The sequence below is a fragment of the Giraffa tippelskirchi genome, chromosome 10 (assembly GCF_054371585.1).
Source record: "Giraffa tippelskirchi isolate mGirTip1 chromosome 10, T2T-mGirTip1v1.2.pri, whole genome shotgun sequence".
Lineage (NCBI taxonomy): Eukaryota > Metazoa > Chordata > Mammalia > Artiodactyla > Giraffidae > Giraffa > Giraffa tippelskirchi.
Genome location: NC_137284.1, coordinates 81,780,206 through 81,799,802, shown reverse-complemented (window position 1 = coordinate 81,799,802; position 19,597 = coordinate 81,780,206). Strand labels below are relative to the sequence as shown.

Here is a 19,597-nt window from a genome sequence, read left to right as displayed (position 1 = left end):
TTAAAAATAATGCTGTATGAATATTCTCACCCATGCTTTTTAATGCCCATGGACCTGACTCTCTGGATATAATTCTAGTAATGATGTTGCCGTATCATAGGGGTTATCTATCTTCATGACTGACAGATAATTTTAAACCAATTGACATTCCCAACTATAGTGTTAGAGTGTTCTTTTTGCTCCACATCTACACCAGTACTTGATGTTATGAGTTTATTATAACTGTTCTAATTGGTGAGGGTTAATATTTCACTGATTATAAATTTTATTTCCTTGATGACTAATGAATTTGAGTTTTCTCTTAACATGTTTATTAATCATTTAGGAAGCCTGTTTTTTTTTGAAGTGAATGTTCAGATATTTGCTCATTTTCCCCTCCCTTTTCTTGCTGGTCATTACTTCATGATTTCTGTTTTGCTTTGTTTGTAGCTGGTTGTTCAGACTCCATGTGTTCGTTCTTTTCCTGTTTTTCTCATGATTGATTTCTAGTTTCATATCACTGTGGTCAGAAGAGATGCTTGAAGTGAAAAAGAAGTATACCTGGACCACACCCCAAGCCGCTGGTCTCCTCTTGTAACCCTACTTTGAGTCTTCTCCAAAGACCTGCCTGCCCTGTATCCAGCACCAACATGTGACTTGTGTTGGACAAGGCTGGAGCATTTGCTTGGGAGCAGGAACTGTGGTGTGTTGCTTGTGGTGATTCAAATTGCTGTGTGGCCTTCAGAATGAGTGGAACTCAGGTGTTTACCAAGCTGGTATCAAGGAGTGTGGTGAGACAGCAGGTACTCATAGAGATCTCTCCACCCTGTCTGTTGACAAATTAGTATCTGCATACTCTCCTGAGTGGATTCTAGGCTTCTCTAGCTCTCTTGTTTGCCCTGGGTGTTCTTCCAGCAGCCAAAGAGGCTTGTCTCCTCCACATAGGACCCCAGGACTGGGACACACAGTCTGTGGCTTGACTCAGTCATGTCTCAGGGCAACAGATTGTCTTGTGGTCTTTCCTTTTTTGTTAAACCCTTCCCAGGGGGACAAATATCAACCTGATGCTTTTTTCCTCCATCTTATCTTGTTAGTAGGAACTTTACTTGCAGCTTTGGTTGTATGGGAGTTCTACCTTTTTCCAGTTAGTTTTCTGTGAGAATTGTTCCGCATGTAGATGTACTTTTGATGTATGTGTGGGGTGAAGTGAGCTCCATTCCTCTTACTCCACCATCTCACTCTCCCTCCTACTGATTCTAATTCTTTGTTTCTTATTTTACATTTTCTACATATTTCTATTGTCTGTGAACAAAGTACAGATTTAAAACATCTTCTTTTCAAAATCTTATGTATTTCTTTCTCTTTTTCTGTTGTATAGGTTAGGCCCACCAATATTGAATTGAATTAAAATGATGTTAGTGCACTTCTTGTCTTATTCCTGATCTTAAAGGGAAACCTTTCAACACTTCATCATTATGTATGATGTTTGCCATGGGCCTCTTGGTTTACTCTTTATCAGACTAATATTTTCTTCTAATCTTAGTTTGTTAAGGACTGGGAGATTGGGATTGACATAGATGCATTACTATGTATAAAGTAGATAATTAATGTATAAAGTAGACTCATAATTAATTTGCTAACTATATGGCAAAGTAGAAAAAAGAGAAGATACTATCTGTTTGCAGGACATATATTAAGTTAACCTTTAAAAACACATCCCAGTATACAGTAGATGCAGACAAATACTGTTTGATTCTACTTATATGTAGCTAGAACAGTCAAATTCAGAGTCAGAAAGTACATTGGTAGATGGCAGCGTCCAGGGTGACAGGGAGGTGAGGAGAAGGAATGAGGACTTAGTATTTAAGGGGAACAGAGTTTCAATTTAAGAAAGTGAAAATTTCGGGAGATGGATGATGGTGAGAGTTGCACAACAATATGAATGTACTTAGTGTCACTGAAATGTACAGTTAAATATGGTTAAAATAGTATGTTTAATATTATGTGACTTTTACCACAATAAAAAAAACTTTACTGCAGGAGGTAATATAGAATGATTTCACTTTTTCTTCATAAGACTTTCCTTTTGTTTCTCTGTGATCAGCAGGAAAGAAGCTGTAAAAAGACATAGAGAGGGTTAAGAATATATTATAGGAACTGGTAGAGCCCCTCAAAACTAGTTTCAGTGGGGAAACTCTCATATCAAATCCAAAAGGATGGGAGGGCAGTGGTTACCTAACTTTCATGAAATACATTGCTGTAAGAGAGGACTGTGGGGATTCCTGGTGGCTCAGCTGTAAAGAATCCGCCTGCAATGCAGGAGACGTGGGTTCAATCCCTTTGTTGGGACAATCCCCTGGAGAAGGAGATAGCAACCCACTCCAGTATTCTTTCCTGGGAAATCCCATAGACAGAGGAGCCTGGCAGGCTACAGCCCATGGGGCTACAAAAGAGTTGGACATGACTGAGGGACTAAGCAACCAACTACCCAACAACAAGAGAGGATTACCCATCAAAGCTCTAACTTGGGGTTTATAAATGCACCAGTCCAAATGGACAGCATAATGGGGAGAGAACTGTCAGAATAAATATGTGATATCAATTTTCTATTGTTTTCTTTTTCCAGTGTCTTCCATTGACATGTCCAACTAGAAAGACAGTGAAGCTTATCAACATGCTAGGACACACTCATGGTGGAGATGAGTAAAGAATGGTGGTAGAGGAGCTACCTGGAATAATGGGAGCAGATCTATTAATGTGGTGAGTTATATGGACTGATTTTGAAACCATATTGCATTCCGAATATAAATCCAACTTGGAAATGACTTATTATCCTTTTATTGCATTGCTGAATTTGGTTTGGGGATATTTTATTTGGGATTTTTACATATGTGATCATAAGAGTGATTTTTACTCATGCTAAATTTGCCACATTTTGGAATCAATGTTACTCTGGTAGAATAAATTAAGGTCCGTAGTGCTCCCTCTTTTTCAACTTTCTGGAAAATTTTGGAAATGAATAATATTATTTCTTCTTAAAGAGTTTGGTATAATCATCTGCTTATGTCATCTGGGCTACAGATTTCATTCTTTTGAAGTTTTCTGATTAGAGATTTAACAAGTTGTTGATAAAGATCTATTCAGATTTTACATTTCTTCTATCATATTGGTAGGTTATCTTTCCCTGGATATTAGTCTGTTTTGTTTTCCTTTTTCTTGATAATTGTTTATGATTTATTGTTATTTGCTCTTAATGTCTGTTGAATATGGCATAAAGACTCCCTTTTCATTTCTGATATTGATTATATACACTTTATTTTTTTCTTGATTAGGGGCTCATAAATTTTATTGTCTTTTCATACAACCAAATTTTAATTTCTTTGGTTCACATTTCTATTTAATAAATATTTGCTCTTAAATTGTTTCCTTTCATACTTTCTTTGTATTTTTTTATTCCTTTGCTGACTTCTAGATATAGAAAATCTGTTGGTGTTCTCATTTTCATTTAGTTCAAAATATTTTTCAGTTTTTATTTTGATTTTTCCTCCATGTGTGGATTATTCTGAATTTAATTTCTAAAATTTTTCAATACATGAGAATCCCCTTATTACTTTTATTTCTTGACTAAATCATATTTTGCATGATTTTAATGATGTGAAATTTGTTGAAACTTTGTTATAGTTTGAATGTTTGTGTCCCCCTGAAATTATGTTGAAACCTATTACTCAGTGTGATGATATTAAGAGGTGGGGATTGGGGAAATACTTAGGTCATGAGGGTGGAACCCTTATGAATGAGATTAGCACCCTTATAAAAGAGGTTCCAGGGAGCTTGCTAGTGCCTTTATGTCATGTGAAGATACAATAAGAAATTTGTGTTCTGTAAGAGAGACCTCATGAAACCATGCTGATACCCTGATTTTGGACCTGCAGCTTCCAGAACTGTGAGAAAAAATTTTCTATTGTTTATTAACTGCCCACTCTGTCATATTTTGTTACAGCTGCCTTAGTGGATCAAGACAGACTTGCTTTAAATCCAGCACATAGTCATTTTTATATAAATTCTCCATGTACATTTGAAAAAAAGTCCATGTTTCTGAGTGATTGTTTTATGCATATGCTTTTTTTTTTATGCATATGCTTAATAAGCATCAGAATAAGGTCAGAACTGGAGAACCATGGAATTTAAAATTTTAATCTTACTGATTTCTACCTGATTGTTCTAAGGTTATTTATAAAATTATTTTATGATTTCCCATAAGGATTGTTATTTCCTCTATCTTTTCTGTAATTTATAGTGAACTTTTGCTTTAGAAAATTTTAGAATATGTTAGGTAGATACAAATTTCAAATTATATCTTCTTGGTGAATTGAACCTTTTATGATGGAGAAGTATGCCTCTTTATCACTAACAATGCTTCTCCCTTGTCTTTCTCTGAAATCAATGAAGCTGTGTTAGACTCCCTTTAATTTAAATTTGTCTATTTTTTAAAAATCATCTTCTTCTCAGTTTTTCTTATTCTTATGTTATAGGTGTTTCCTTGTATGCATGCAGCATTTAGGTGTGTGTGTGTGTGTGTGTGTGTGTGTGTGTGTGTGTATTCAGTCTGACAAATTTATATGTTAACTAGACTGTATAATCCATTGAGTTTAAATGTCGTTACTAATATAATTGGTTTTAAGTAACGGTTCTTTTGGTTCTTTCTATTTGTCTCAGCTGTTTCTATATTATTTTCATGCCTCTTTTTGGGTTATCAGACTAACAATTACTCCATTTTCTGTATTAGTATCCCTTTTATTATTTCCACTCTCAGCATTTTAAATGATTACCTTATAATTTGCAGCATAAAATCTTGACTTTCAAAACCACATACTATCATGTCCCTCATCTTGAAGAATAAAAGGATTTTGATCACTTTATTCTTTGAAACTTACCTTCTTCTCCATGCCATTAGTTTCTTGAAAGTGTGAAAGTGTTAGTCGTATAGTTGTGTCCTACTGTTTGCAATTCCACAGACTGTAGCCTGCCAGGCTCTTCTGTCCATGGAATTTTCCAGGTAAGAATACTGGAGTGGGTAGCCATTGCCTTCTCCAGGGGATTTTCCCAACCCTGGGCTCAAACCCAGGTCTTCTGCATTGCAGGCAGACTCTTTACCTTCTGAGCCACTAGAGAAGCCCTTGAGCTTTTATTTTATATATATTTTGACCCCCATGAGATATTATAATAATTATAGAACCAATATTTAATTATGTTTACTCACAAGCCACCCTGACACAGTTTTGAGAATCAAGCTATTTCAAAACTGACCCACCATACCTGCAAGGCCCTGCTTGCATTTCACCCTTAGTCATGATGTATATATACAAGGTTTGGGTATCCTAACTCAAAATAGGGGATTCATTGTGGCTCTCCTACCTTCACTTTTCAGACATTGAACACTAATCTTAGCTCTGTGAAGGTGTTACAAGTGTACTTTCATGCAAGAGGAGATTCCAGGAACCAAATTAAGCTTCCCTGTTATATTGACCCATATACTCTGTATCCTGACTGTCTCTAACACTTCTTTGTGGATCCTCAAATTTTCTCAATAGTATTTCAAAGTAAATTAGTCAGTAGTTACCAGAATCCCCATTTCTTGATATTTTGAATAGATCTCTCTGATAGCTTGTAATATTTTATCTTTATGTTATAGTTTTGACTCAATTTGCTGGGTGGTTGATTTGTTTAATCCTATTTCTCTCAGTATTAGGTTCATTATTAAGTATGATGATACAAGTTTTATTGTCTTTTATAAGTTTTTAGGAGTCATCTCTCAAACAGTGCCTCTTTCCAATTCTCTATATATTCTTCTAGAACTCATAGGAGATACATTTTGGAGCTGTTTAGTCTTGCTTTTTTATCTATTAATCTTTTAAAAAGTCTAATTATTTATGGTCTAGGCTGGGCCAGGGGCCGGGGGCCGGGGGCGGCGTCCGAGAGGGGCTAGGCCGGGCCGGGGGCGGCGGCCGACAGGGCCTAGGCCGGGCCGGGGGCCGGGGGCCGGGGGCGGCGTCCGAGGGGGCTAGGCCGGGCCGGGGGCCGGGGGCCAGGGGCCGGGGGCCGGGGGCGGCGGCCGACAGGGCTAGGCTGGGCCGGGGGCCGGGAGCTGGGGGCGGCGGCCGAGAGGGGCTAGCCCGGGCCAAGGGCCCGGGAGCTGGGGGCGGCGGCCGAGAGGGCCTAGGCCGTGCCGGGGCCCAGGGGCCGGGGGTGGCGGCCGAGAGGGGCTAGGCCGGGCCGGGGGCCGGGGGCAGCTGCTGACAGGGCCTAGGCCAGGCCGGGGGCCGGGGGCCGGGGGCCAGGAGCGGCAGCCGAGAGGGGCTAGGCCAGGCCGGGGGCTGGGGCCAGCGGCGGCGGTGGCGGTGGCAAGAGGAATTACCCAAGGCCCAAGGTAAGAGAAACCCAAGTAAGACGGTAAGTGTTGCGAGAGGGCATCAGAGGGCAGACACACTAAAACTAAAACTACAGAAAACTAGCTAATCTGATCACACGGACCACAGCCTTGTCTATATCAATGAAACTAAGCCATGCCGTGTGGGGCCACCCAAGACGGATGGGTCATGGTGGAGAGGTCTGACAGATTGTGGTCCACTGGAGAAGGGCATGGCAAACCACTTCAGTATTCTTGCCTTGAGAACCCCATGAATAGTATGAAAAGGCAAAAGGATAGGACACTGAAAGATGAACTCCCCAGGTCAGTAGGTGCCCAATATGCTAATGGAGATCAGTGGAGAAATAACTCCAGAAAGAATGATGGGATGGAGCCAAAGCAAAAACGATACCCAACTGTGGATGTGACTGGTGATAGATGCAAACTCCGATGCTGTAAAGAGCAATATTGCATAGGAACCTGGAATGTTAGGTCCATGAATCAAGGCAAACTGGAAGTGGTCAAACAGGAAATGGCAAGAGTGAACGTTGACATTCTAGGAATCAGCGAACTAAGATGGACTGGAATGGGTGAATTTAACTCAGATGACCATTATATCTACTACTGTGGACAAGAATCCCTTAGAAGAAATGGAGTAGCCATCATGGTCAACAAGAGAGTCCAAAATGCAGTACTTGGATGCAATCTCAAAAATGACAGAATGATCTCTGTTCGTTTCCAAGGCAAACCATTCAATATCACAGTAATCCAAGTCTATGCCCTGACCAGTAACGCCGAAGAAGCTGAAGTTGAACGTTTCTGTGAAGACCTACGAGACCTTCTAGAACTAACACCCAAAAAAGATGTCCTTTTCATTATAGGGGACTGGAATGCAAAAGTAGGAAGTCGAGAAACACCTGGCGTAACAGGCAAGTTTGGCCTTGGAGTACAGAATGAAGCAGGGCAAAGGCTAATAGAGTTTTGCCACGAGAACGCACTGGTAATAGCAAACACCCTATTCCAACAACACAAGAGAAGACTCTACACGTGGACATCACCAGATGGTCAACACCGAAATCAGATTGATTATATTCTTTGCAGTCAAAGATGGAGAAGCTCTATACAGTCAGGAAAAACAAGATCGGGAGCAGACTGTGGCTCAGATCATGAACTGCTTATTGCCAAATTCAGACTTAAATTGAAGAAAGTAGGGAAAACCACTAGACCATTCAGGTATGACCTAGATCAAATCCCTTACAAGTATACAGTGGAAGTGACAAGTAGATTTAAGGGACTAGACCTGATAGAGTGCCTGATGAACTATGGACAGAGGTTCGTGACATTGTACAGGAGACAGGGATCAAGAAAATCCCCATGGAAAAGAAATGCAAAAAAGCAAAATGGCTGTCTGAGGAGGCCTTACAGATAGCTGGGAAGAGAAGAGAAGTGAAAAGCAAAGGAGAAAAGAAAAGATACTCTCATCTGAATGCAGAGTTCCAAAGAATAGCAAGGAGAGATAAGAAAGCCTTCCTCAGCGATCAGTTCAAACAAATAGAGGAAAACAACAGATTGGGAAAGACTAGAGATCTCTTCAAGAAAATTAAAGATACCAAAGGAACATTTCATGCAAAGATAGGCTCGATAAAGGACAGAAATGGTATGGACCTAACAGAAGCAGAAGATACTAAGAAGAGGTGGCAAGAATACACAGAAGAACTGTACAAAAAAGATCTTCACAACCCAGATAATCACGATGGTGTGATCACTCACCTAGAGCCAGACATCCTGGAATGTGAAGTCAAGTGGGCCTTAGAAAACATCACTATGAACAAAGCTAGTGGAGGTGATGGAATTCCAGTTGAGCTATTTCAAATCCTCAAAGGTGATGCTGTGAAAGTGCTGCACTCGATATGCCAGCAAATTTGGAAAACTCGGCAGTGGCCACAGGACTGGAAAAGGTCAGTTTTCATTCCGATCCCAAAGAAAGGCAATGCCAAAGAATGCTCAAACTACCACACAATTGCACTCATCTCACATGCTAGTAAAGTAATGCTCAAAATTCTCCAAGCCAGGCTTCAGCAATACGTGAACCGTGAACTTCCAGATGTTCAAGCTGGTTTTAGAAAAGGCAGTGGAACCAGAGATCAAATTGCCAATATCCACTGGATCATCAAAAAAGCAAGAGAGTTCCAGAAAAACATCTATTTCTGCTTTATTGACTATGCCAAAGCCTTTGACTGTGTGGATCACAATAAACTGTGGAAAATTCTGAAAGAGATGGGAGTACCAGACCATCTGACCTGTCTCTTGAGAAACCTGTATGCAGGTCAGGAAGCAACAGTTAGAACTGGACATGGAACAACAGACTGGTTCCAAATAGGAAAAGGAGTACATCAAGGCTGTATATTGTCACCCTGCTTATTTAACTTATATGCAGAGTACATCATGAGAAACGCTGGGCTGGAAGAAACACAAGCTGGAATCAAGATTGCCTGGAGAAATATCAATAACCTCAGATATGCAGATGACACCACCCTTATGGCAGAAAGTGAAGAAGAACTAAAGAGCCTCTTGATGAAGGTGAAGGAGGAGAGTGAAAAAGTTAGCTTAAAGCTCAACGTTCAGAAAACTAAGATCATGGCATCTGGTCCCATCACTTCATGGGAAATAGATGGGGAAACAGTGGAAACAGTGTCAGACTTTACTTTTTTGGGCTCCAGAATCACTGCTGATGGTGACTGCAGCCATGAAATTAAAAGACGCTTACTCCTTGGAAGGAAGTTTATGGCCAACCTAGATAGCATGTTTAAAAGCAGAGACATTACTTTGCCAACAAAAGTCCGTCTAGTCAAGGCTATGGTTTTTCCAGTGGTCATGTATGGATGTGAGAGTTGGACGGTGAAGAAAGCTGAGCGCCACAGAATTGATGCTTTTGAACTGTGGTGTTGGAGAAGACTCTTGAGAGTCCCTTGGACTGCAAGGAGATCCAATCAATCCATCCTAAAAGAGATCAATCCTGGGTGTTCATTGGAAGGTCTGATGTTGAAGCTGAAGCTCCAATACTTTGGCCACCTCATGCGAAGGGTTGACTCATTGGAAAAGACCCTAATGCTGGGTAGGATTGGGGGCGGGTGGAGAAGGGGCTGACAGAGGATGAGATGGTTGGATGGCATCACCGACTCGATGAACATGGGTTTGGGTAGACTCCGGGAGTTGGTGATGGACAGAGAGGCCTAGCGTGCTGCAATTCATGGGATCGCCGAGAGTCGGACACGACTGAGCGACTGAACTGAACTGAACTTACCTATGGTCAGTGCCTTTTCTGTTCTACTTGGGATAATAGAAGGAATTTTGTTAGATCTCTATTTTACTGATGGTTCCCAGCTTTTGTTTGGGAGATTAGTTCCAGATTCACGCATTACCAGGGCCTGTGGCTTCAACTTCAGTTCCTGCATGGGTGTTAACACCCTGGTCCTTTAAGGCACATTTCATCCTGGTAGTCCAAGGGCTGTTTGCGTTACTTCCCATTGATGCTATGGCTTCTTTCTTTCTCCAGCTTCTGCTACCATTTTTAAGAAAATTTTTTCTTGCTTTTAAATTTAGCCATGTTAAAAAAAAAAAGGTGCGTGCACATACATACACACACATTGATTCTGACATTCTATTTGGACTGAATTTACTGTTCCCTATGTTTTCTGTTTTCAAATTTTCAATCATTTACCATATTTTTCTTAACTAAGATGACATTTTGGTCTTGTCATTGACTCAGACCTTATCTCAACTATTTCTGATATTCAACCTAGTGAAGTTGGATACAGTTCTTCACTAAGGGTGCTTTAAGTTTTTCACCTTGCAACCTGGAAAGTAAGAAACAAACACCACTTCTCCAAGATTACCAACATATCTGGGTATTTCTTAAAACATTCTGCTACAGGAACTTTGCTTGTTAGTATAGACACTTTATGGCCTTCTGGACTTTATGGTAAAGAATTTGCCTGCCAATGCAGAAGACACAGGAGATGTAGGTTCAATATCTGGGTCTGGAAGATCCCCTGGACTAGGAGATAGCAATCAGTATTCTTGCCTTGAAAATCCCATGGACAGAGATGCCTAGCAGGCTACAGTTCGTGGGGTCACAAAGAGTCAGACACAACTGAGCATACACATGTAGAGACTTTAAGTTGAAAACTATATCCATGGAACTTAAAATAATAATTGATACCATGTAGGCACCAAAATAAATGTTGTTGAATAAGTAATCAATAAATGGAAAATGTAAGTTCTGGTGGCTCTATAGTGGGGTTAATGGCAACTTCCTCCAAGATGGCTTATGCTATACCCAGGTCTACTGTACCCAGAGCCCCTATTCCTGAAGGGGTCTACTGTGGACCCGCGGGAAACACTGTCTCCTACTGTTTCCGCAGGAGACACTCAAATACAGTTCTGTCTCAGTCTCTGGGTCCTGGTGTGCACAAGGTTTCTTTGAGCCCTCTGAGCATCTCTGGCAGGTAAGGGGTTTGATTCTAAACACAATTTTGCCCCTCCTACCATCTTGCTGGGGCTTCTCTGCCCTTGGACGTGAGGTATCTCCTCAAAGTCACTCCAGTGCCATGCAGCCACCACTCCAGTGCCGTACAGCACAAACAAAACCTTGTGTGTGCCAGGAACCAGGAGAAAGGAGCAGTGACCCCACAAGAGACTGACCCAAACTTGCCTGTGAGGGTACAGGAGTCTCCAGTGGAGGCGTGGATCATGGGTGGCCTGCTGCAGGGTTGAGGGCACTGAGTGCAGCAGTGTGTGCAGGGGACCTTTTGAAGGAGGCCATATTATCTTCATCATCTCCAAAATAGTTTGGCCCCAGATCAAATAACAGGGAGGGGACACAGCCCCACCCAGCAAAAGAAAATGGAATTCAAGATTTACTGAGCATGTCCCAAAGGCTAATAGAGTTTTGCCAAGAGAACACACTGGTCATAGCAAACACCTCCTTCAAACAACACAAGAGAAAACCCTACACATGGACATCACCAGGTGGCCAACACTGAAATCAGATTGATTATATTCTTTGCAACCAAAGTTGAAAAAGCTCTATACAGTCAGCAAAAACAAGACCGGGAGCTGACTGTGGCTCAGATCATGAACTCCTTACTGAGAAATTCAGACTTAAATTGAAGAAGGTGGGAAAACCACTAGACCATTCAGGTATGACCAAAATCAAATTCCTTATGATTATACAGTGGAAGTGAGAAATAGGTTTAAGGGACTAGATCTGATACAGAGAGTGCCTGATGAACTATGGATGGAGGTTCCTGATATCATACAGGAGACAGGGATCAAGACCATCCCCAAGAAAAAGAAATGCAAAAAGGCAAAATGGATCTCTGAGGAGGTCTTACAAATAGCTGTGAAAAGAAGAGAAGTGAAAAGCAAAGGAGAAAAGGAAAGATATAAGCATCTGAATGGAGAGTTCCAAAGATAGCAAGGAGAGATAAGAAAGCTTTCCTCAGCGATCAATGCAAAGAAATAGAGGAAAACAATAGAATGGGAAAGACTAGAGATCTCTTCAAGAAAAGTAGAGATACCAAGGGAACATTTCATGCAAAGATAGGCTCAATAAAGGACAGAAATGGTATGGACCTAACTGAAGCAGAAGATACTAAGAAGAGGTGGCAAGAATACACAGAAGAACTGTACAAAAAAGATCTTCACGACCCAGATAATCACGATGATGTGATCACTCACCTAGAGCCAGACATCCTGGAATGTGAAGTCAAGTGGGCCTTAGAAAGCATCACTATGAACAAAGCTAGTGGAGGTGATAGAATTCCAGTTGAGCTAGTTCAAATCCTAAAAGATGATGCTGTGAAAGTGCTGAACTTAATATGCCAACAAATTTGGAAAACTCAGCAGTGGCCACAGGACTGGAAAATGTCAGTTTTCATTCCAATACCTAAGAAAGGCAATGCCAAACAATGCTCAAACTACCACACAATTGCACTCATCTCACACTCTAGTAAAGTAATGCTCAAAATTCTCCAAGCCAGGCTTCAACAGTACATGAACCGTGAACTTCCAGATGTTCAAGTTGGTTTTAGAAAAGGCAGAGGAACCAGAGATCAAATTGCCAACATTTGCTGGATCATCAAAAAAGCAAGAGAGTTCCAGAAAAACATCTATTTCTGCTTTATTGACTATGCCAAAGCCTTTGACTGTGTGGATCACAACAAACTGTGGAAAATTCTGAAAGAGATGAGAATACCAGACCACCTGACCTGCCTCTTGAGAAACCCGTATGCAGGTCAGGAAGCAACAGTTAGAACTGGACATGGAACAACAGACTGGTTCCAAATAGGAAAAGGAGTACATCAAGGCTGTATATTGTCACCCTGCTTATTTAACTTATATGCAGAGTACATCATGAGAAATGCTGGGCTGGAAGAAGCACAAGCTGGAATCAAGATTGCTGGGAGAAATGTCAATAACCTCAGATATGCCGATTTCACCACCCTTATGGCAGAAAGCTAAGAAGAACTAAAGAGCTTCTTGATGAAAGTGAAAGAGGAGAGTGAAAAAGTTGGCTTAAAGCTCACCACTCAGAAAACAGATCATGGCATCTGGTCCCATCACTTCATGGCAAATAGATGGGGGAACAGTAGAAACAGTGGCTGATTTTATCCTTTTGGGCTCCAAAATGACTTCAGATGGTGATTGCAGCCCTGAAATTAAAAGTTGCTTCCTCCTTGGAAGGAATGTTATGACCAACCTAGATAGCATATTAAAAAGCAAAGACATTGCTTTGCCAACAAAAGTCTGTCTAGTCAAAGCTATGATTTTTCCAGTAGTCATGTGTGGATATGAGAGTTGGGTTATAAAGAAAGCTGAGCACCAAAGAATTGATGCTTTTAAACTGTGATTTTGGAGAAGACTCTTGAGAGTCCCTTGGACTGGAAGGAGACCCAACCAGTCCATCCTAAAGAAAATCAGTCCTGAATAATCATTGGAAGGGCTGATGCTTAAGCTGAAACTCCAATACTTTGGCCACCTCATGCGAAGAACTGACTCACTAGATAAGACCCTGATGCTGGGAAAGATTGAAGGCAGGAGGAGAAGGGAATGACAAGAGAATGAGATGGTTGGATGGCATCACTGACTCAATGGACACGGGTTTGAGTAATGTCTGGTAGTTGGATCAATCCTGGGTGTTCATTGGAAGGTATGATGTTGAAGCTGAAGCTCCAATACTTTGGGCACCTCATGCGAAGGGTTGACTCATTGGAAAAGACCCTAATGCTGGGTAGGATTGGGGGCGGGAGGAGAAGGGGACGACAGAGGATGAGATGGTTGGATGGCATCACCGACTCGATGAACGTGGGTTTGGGTAGACTCTGGGAGTTGGTGATGGACAGAGAGGCCTGGCCTGGCGTGCTGCAATTCATGGGATCGCAGAGAGTCGGACACGACTGAGCGACTGAACTGAACTGAACTGAACTGAACTGGTAGTTGGTGATGGACAGGGAAGCCTGGTGTGCTGCAGTCCATGGGGTCACAAAGGGTCGGACACAACTGAGTGACTGAAGTGAACTGAACTGAACTGAAATCAAAAAAGTAAAGTGGGGGCAAACATGTCCAATTCTTGTCTCTCTGTATATTTTTCCTATATTTGCTTTTTTCCTTCAGTTCCCTTTTGCCATTAGGGAGAAATTTCCTCTCATACTTCCTGTTACTTGATTATGTTCCTCATATCATACATGTCTTGTCCTGAGTTCTGTCTATCCAAGGTTTACATTAAAACTATTTTGTGTAAACCAGACTTGTTTTTAAAATATGAATTGTTACCTAACCAAACTTAGGTCCACATGCAGTAAAGTCAATCTAGTTTATTACAATTGATGTGATATAGGAGAATGCAGCTTGTATCATACAGTGTCATACTAGTAGTCCAGAACAGCTAATGCTCAAGGAGTCCAAAGTCCTCAATGGGTTTCAGGAAAACATTTTTAAAGGCCAGGTGAGGAGTGGGGTGGCATTGCAGGGTATGTGACCAGCTCAGGCACAGTTCCCTGATAGGTTGATGGTGAGGCAACAGAGTAGTGTTGCAGGGGTTAACATGATCTATTCTCAGGCTCCAGCAGGTCTGTGGACTATGAGCTCACCTTCATCAAGTAGTTAATGTCTTTCATTTTGGTGGGTTTTTTTTTTTTTTTTTACATATGTAAAACAATTCAGGGAACGTGCATCAGATATTATTACCTAGGTACTTCAAAGAGGAGCTAGAGTAGAGGTCTCCAGAGGGTACTGCTTGGTGACAAAAGGAGAGATTTTGGAATTCTTAATACACTTGACAAGGCCCAATTTCAGAACTGTAATATGCAATTTAAATCTCTTCAGTGACTTCTTTGTTCTAGGTAGTTAATACTACTTAGGCCCTTGGGAATTTAACTATCTTTATGAATTTCAATACTGGAAAGACTTTTAGGCCTGGGGAAGGATTCACTAAACAATTTTACATTTACATTTAAAGTCACTCAGTCGTGTCTGACTCTTTATGATCCCATGGACTATACAGTCCATGGAACTCTCCAGGCCAGAATACAGGAGAGGGTAGCCTTAGGGCTTCCCTGGTGGCTCAGACAGTAAAGTGTCTGCCTGCAGTGCAGGAGACCTGGGTTCGATCCTTGGGTCAGGAAGATCCCCTGGAGAAGGAAATTGCAACCCAATCCAGTAGTCTTGCCTGGAAAATTCCTTGGTAGGCTACAGTCCATGGGGTTGTAAAGAGTCAGACATGACTGAGCGACTTCACTTTCACTAAACAACAAGAAGTCTACAGTGGAATCTTTTCAAAATATTACACCTATTTCAGTAGGAAAGTTACAAATATATGTGTGCTCAGTCATGTCCAACTCTTTGCAACCCTATGGAGAGTAGCCTGCCAGGCTCCTCTGTCCATGTGATTTCCCAGGCAAGAATACTAGAGTGGTTTGCCATTTCCTATTCCAGGGGATCTTCCCAACCCAGGAATCAAACCCACATCTCTTGCATCTCCTGCATTGGCAAGCAGATTCTTTACCACTGAGCTATCTGGGAAGTCATAGAGATTCTCTATTTTACAAATACTGAAAACTTTGAAGAGGTTAAAAACTGTGAATTGGATTTTGAAATTTTGAGGGTGGAGTTCTCCATGTGTTCTAAAAGAGAAATAGAAGACATAAAAAGAAGTTCCCCTGGACTCAAATGGATCATTATATCTCTGTGGACTATCCTACTGGCTGTACTGTCAATATGTATTTACATCTGTCTCTCATGGATGCGATCTCCTTGGTTATTTTTCACAATTCAACCTTTTCTTTGAGATATATCAAATTTTACCAATGGGAATGTAAATTGATACAGCCTCTATGAGAACAGTATGCAGATACCTCAAAAAACTAGGAGTAAAACTACCATGTGAAAGTGTCTAACTCTTTATGAGCCCATGAACTATAGCCCACTATGCATTTCTGTCCATAGGATTTACAAGCAAAGACTACTGGTTGTTATTTCCTAGTCCAGGGGATCTTCCAGACCCAGAGATTGAACCCACATCTCCTGTGTCTTCTGCATTGGCAGGTGAAGTCTTTACCACTGTGCCACCAGAGAAGCCCACAGAGGCAAAGTCCACCTCTGCCTCTATACTAACAGGCAAAGTTCCTGTTGGCAGAATGTTTTAAGAAACACCTAATATGTTTGGGAATCTTGGAGAAATGGGGTTTGTTTCTTACTTTCCAGGTTGCAAGGTGAAAAACTTCAAGCACCCTCAGTTCAGTTCAGTTCAGTTCAGTCCAGTCGCTCAGTCGTGTCCGACTCTTTGCGACCCCATGAATCGCAGCACACCAGGCCTTCCTGTCCATCACCAACTCCCAGAGTTTACCCAAACCCATGTCCATCGATTTGGTGATGCCATCCTACCATCTCATCCTCTGTCGTCCCCTTCTCCTCCTGCCCCCAGTCCTTCCCAGCATTAGGGTCTTTTCCAATGAGTCAACTCTTCACATGAGGTGGCCAAAGTATTGGAGTTTCAGCTTCAACATCAGTCCTTCCAATGAACACCCAGGACTGATCTCCTTTAGGATGGACTGGTTGGATTTCCTTGCAGTTCAAGGGACTCTCAAGAGTCTTCTCCAACACCACAGTTCAAAAGCATCAATTCTGTGGCACTCAGCTTTCTTCACCGTCCAACTCTCACATCCATACATGACCACTGGAAAAACTATAGCCTTGACTAGACGGACCTTTGTTGGCAAAGTAATGTCTCTGCTTTTAAATATGCTGTCTAGGTTGGTCATAACCTTCCTTCCAAGGAGTAAGCATCTTTTAATTTCGTGTGACCCCATGGACTGTAACCTGCCAGGCTCCTCTGTCCATGTGATTCTCGAGGCAGGTTACTGGATTGGGTTGCCTTTCTCTTCTCCAGGGAAAACTACAATATGACCCAGCAATCTCACTTCTGGGCCTATGCCCTAGGAAAACCATATATACCCTGAGAAAACCACAATTTAGTGTACCTCAGTGTTCACTGCAGCATTAGTTACAATAGCCAGAACAATAGCTAGATGTCCATTGGAGATGAAGAATGGATAAAGAAGTTGTGGTATGTATATACAATGGAATATTACTCAGCCATAAAAAGGAATGAACTTGAGCCAGTTGTAGTGCAGTGGATGAACCTAGAGCTTGTTATAAGGAGTGAAGTAAGTCAGAAAGAGAAAAACAAATATAGTATATTAAAGCATATATATTGACTCTAAAAAAAGATGGTACTGATGAACCTATTTGCAGGGAAGGAATGGAGACACATGAAGAGAATGGACTTGTGGACACAGCAGGAGACAGAGAAGGTGGGACAAATTGAGAAAGTAGCATTGACATATACACACTACCATGTGTAAAGTAGATAACTAGTGGGAAGCTGCTATATAACACAGGGAGCCCAGCCTGGTGCTCTGTGATCAAATAGAGGGGCAAGATATGGTGGGGTGGGAGGAAGGCTCAAAAGGGAGGGTGTGTATGTGTGTGTGTGTGTGTAGGTATGTATATATATGTGGGTGTGCTAAGTCATTTCCAACTATTTGCACCCTGTGGACTGTAGCTTGCCAGGCTCCACTGTCCATGAGATTGTCTAGGCAAGAATACTGGAGTGGGTTGCTGTTTCATCCTCCAGGGATCAAACCCACATCTCCTGTTTCTCCTGCATTGGCAGGTGGATTCTTTACCACTGAGCCACTTGGGAACGCCATATATACGTGTGTATACACACACACACACACACACACACACACACACACAGTTATAACTGATTCACAATATTATATGGCAGAAACCAACATTATAAAGCAATTATCCTCCAATTAAAAATTAAAAAAAATTAACTCCAATCCATGGCCATTCTTAATAATTTCCAATTTCCTTCTTGTACTAAAATCTGACCATCCTCTTTTACTTTTTTTTCCCTTAGTACTTTCTGCATACTTCTCTTTGAGTACTTGTGATAATATATTATAATTCTTTTTTCTCCTCTTTTAGACTTGAATTCCTTAACAATCTTTTTCTCCTGAATTTTATGCAACATCTGCAAGATAGCACTGCTTAATTGTATTTGAATGGATAAATCCAGATATGTTTTCATGTTTTTTCTTCCTTTTCTCCTTCTACATCATCTTCACAATCCTGACTTCTTGCTTCTCATTTTCACTATATTAAGCAATGAACACTAAAGTGAACAATCGAGTTTGCATCTACTTAAAGAAACGTCTAGCTTCTAGTAGATCTCCATTTGCTAGAATGAGTGGACCAAACCACTTGGTGGATAAGCAGATCTTCATATAGGTTCTCTCCAGTGCCTCCTGTCCAGGTCTTGAATTGCTCCTGAGCTCCCACGTACAGACTCTTCTGACAGGCAGTAGGAATATAGAACACATATTTTTTAAAAACATACAATTATTTGTAACCAGTCAACCCTCTTTGTTACAAGACACATTGCTTTCTTTGGGACGAAATAAGAACTCATTCTTTTGCTAGAAAAGGAGTATGTTTTGGCAACCCAAGAATATACAAACAATGAAGGACCATCTGAATCACCAAAGTTCAAATTTTGGTAAAACCAAGTTTTAGGGCTGAATGTATTTTATCACATTGCACTTTGAAAATCAGTAATCCACATGTGGCATATGTATCCTTGAATTACCTACAGTTCTCAATTAAGCAAACCATGGCATTCCCTAGACATTATAAGTAAACATAGGTTATTGTAGTTTTAAATTATGCCACTTTCAAACCTTTTTTGCTTTAGTCCTTGAAACATCAAATCTCTTTCATTTTCAATTTCCCTCTTTCAAACCAGTGCCCCATAGGAGGTGCCGTCCAAAAGTTGAAAGTCTCTTTATTTCTGCCAAGTCTAATTTAGATACCACTAAAGCTTCCAACAAGTGTACATGGGAGAATGAATTTGGGGAGAATTTTTAAAACAATGGTTTATGTCGGCAGCGGTTTGAAAAAAGAGTAAATGCTATTGAGAAATGAACTTTCACTAAACCAAAAATAAAAATGTTAAAAGTATATAATTATCTTGAATGGTAATAAGTCCTGGACAGTTATCCAAAATCTATAGATTAATTGAAGAACTATGTTTCTTTTTGAGTATGATATGGCCTTGAGTTAATGAACCGCAGCATTCATGATATGGCATTTTGTACTGTATGGTATATTTTAAATGAAGCTTAAACAAATAAGGACTCACCATACTGCCCCAAGCAAAACTAAATTGTTATAAAGTTTTACACAGCAGGAGGCAAACATTCTTGAAATAATTGGTCACGATAGGATATTATTCTTTTTTTTTAAGTCTTACACAAAACATATCTCATTTCTTCTAAATTGGTTCTGTAAATTTGAAAAAGGATCATGATCAAATTTGTGGCATGAAAAAGAGCCATTCTTTATAAAGAATATTAATTATCACTGTAAAGTGCAATTAGTATAGAAGCTGAGGAAATTACACTAGATTTCTAATTTGATGACAGTGCAAACTTACTTTTGAATTAATTTCTGATATTGACTTAATCAGTAGATATTATTATGTACATAAAATTATGAAAAACATTGCAAAAAATACACTACTAAACCAAAGCACAATTTCTAGGATTTCTTTTCTTTCTTTTTATTTTTTTTATTGGTTGA

General features: G+C 40.7%; 1 protein-coding gene across 5 annotated transcripts in view; it reads left to right on the top strand.

Moving 5' to 3' along the window:
- The window catches only part of LOC145524398 (uncharacterized), a 1,208,145-nt gene that overhangs the window by 186,333 nt on the left and 1,002,215 nt on the right, over window positions 1–19,597 (top strand). For 2 of the 5 annotated variants that reach the window (XR_014067465.1, XM_081536537.1), the window contains one exon: window positions 2,606–2,739. The gene's annotated coding sequence lies outside the window, so the exon portion shown is untranslated. Of the gene's footprint in view, window positions 1–2,605; window positions 5,096–19,597 lie in introns of those variants that run through there. The other 3 variants (XR_014067477.1, XR_014067472.1, XR_014067471.1) reach the window with 2 other exon arrangements.